Raw genomic sequence first — 1,907 nt, 5'->3', positions numbered from 1 at the left:
TAATTTTCGAAAATTAGTAATATTAAAATGTAAAACTATATTTTATGTCACGTGTCATCTTTCGGGAGAAGTTTTTTTCGCTGATGTGGACGCTCTATGGAGCCTCAAAAGGTTCATTTTATTAGTATAGATTTGGTTTGAAAAATATAATTGGATTTGTTTGTGTTTCATAACTCAGGTTCACATGGGCCTGCAAAATTAATAAAACCGAAGCACATTAGACGTCTTTCTAAGCTGTATCCGCCGTTAGGGGGTTCATCATTCTGCAAATCGACTTAAGATGTAGCACCTATAGAGTTCATGATATCCTCAGAGAGACGAGTCTTCGTTGATGGTCGATGCATCTGTATCTGTTAGCGTCGGTTCGTATTTGATTCTTCCTCTCACAGATGTTACAAGTTCATTGATTCAATATCAGTTACGAATCTCGCATTCAATGTCTATTTGCCCTCTTACCATCTATAGAAAGGTAAGGCCTCACCCATGAAAATCATTTTCACAGTTCCAATAGTGTTGGATATTTGTTTCTCAGTATAATGGCTAAGCAGTCTGTTCTACTTGCTGATTTGAAGGAATGTCGGTGTTCTTTCACCGTCGAGATGATGCGGTTGCTCAGATGCTGAGAAGCCATATTGTTAAACGCGGTGGGGAGTTGATGGCAGTTTACATGATCTTCATTCCGACGGTCTAGTGCGGTTGCTCAGATTCTCGATGTCTTTGACCATATTTCTTATCACCTGGTTTTAACTGAACGGAGATAAAGACATCGAGGGTTCACTTCTTGAGATTCGTTAACGACGGGTTGATTAGCAATAACGGTATCGTCCAAATCTAACGCTTTTGGCGACGAAGAAACCGATGAGAAGAGGATAGCTCCTAAGTCTACTCGCGAATGAAGTGACTTTATGGGTTTGTCTTCGATTTGCAGAGATGGTCGAGTGATCTGGTGGTTTTCCAAGGAGAAGGGAAAGGAGGGTTTTAGGTGTGGGAGATGAGATTATGATGTTGGATCTGAAGAAAATTGATTAACGTAGAGAGCTTTGAACCTGTGGCGTCTTTGTGAGAGAGAGGGAGAGGTATCAATGAGAAACATGGAATGAGAAATGCATCATTAGAAATGCAACATTCAATAAAATAAGGTAAACAAACTGAACAAAAAAAACCCATTGATTTGATTGTAGCAAGTAGTAACCAGAGTCTCTAATTTTATTGATGTTTTTTTTTCCTTTGCTCAAAGCAATATAAATAAAGGATTTATTAAATTTTATTGATGTTATTTTCACAGGATGTTGGAAAAGCTGTAGTAGGGAGATATTCAAAAGTACTTTAGTTTCTGGCTTCTAATGTATTTGCTTGGATTGATCGTGTTCCCTGCGTACACAAAAACATGAAAGGTAGTGAAAAAGTGTTATATGCTTTCGTCTTAACTTCTATGTTTCTTCTTCACCACGTGTATTTAGATCATTCTAATGTTACGTTTTTGGTATGTCATAAGAGTTTCTTTGGTTGAACCTAGCAGCAGAAGATTCCAAGAGTTGAACAAGTCTGAGTGCAGCTGCAAGATGAGATGAAGAGACATGAAGGTCTAACAACAGCATATGAGGTGGAGAATAATACCAAAACTGATGAGAGGTAAGAACTGAGAGTAATCACTGATGAGAGGTAAGAACTGAGAGTAATCTTGGGAAAACAAAAGAAAATAATATAAGTTTAGAAATAGAGGTCAAAACGTTGAAAGAAAGGAAAAATGTTACGAGGGTGACATGGGGACATAGAATTTTCAGAGGGCTTTTGTTTGTGTATGTTTATGCATCATGTAATACAAAACTTTTGTGGGTATGTGTCTCTGAGATGTGATTAGTGTATGCTCTTTTCTGATCTAATATAATAAAACAGATAACGTTCAA

The 1,907-nt window shown here is 37.4% G+C and overlaps 1 long non-coding RNA gene across 1 annotated transcript; it reads left to right on the top strand.

Annotated features, from left to right (window-relative positions):
• On the top strand, window positions 1-1,907 carry LOC125580242. The gene is made up of 3 exons (XR_007318005.1): window positions 1-1,139; window positions 1,286-1,394; window positions 1,520-1,907. It is a non-coding gene; the product is annotated as an uncharacterized LOC125580242 (long non-coding RNA).

The sequence above is a fragment of the Brassica napus genome, chromosome C1 (assembly GCF_020379485.1).
Source record: "Brassica napus cultivar Da-Ae chromosome C1, Da-Ae, whole genome shotgun sequence".
NCBI classification, from domain to species: Eukaryota; Viridiplantae; Streptophyta; class Magnoliopsida; order Brassicales; family Brassicaceae; genus Brassica; species Brassica napus.
The sequence above is the reverse complement of the archived record's forward strand: the minus strand, read 5'-3'. Positions and strand labels throughout refer to the sequence as shown.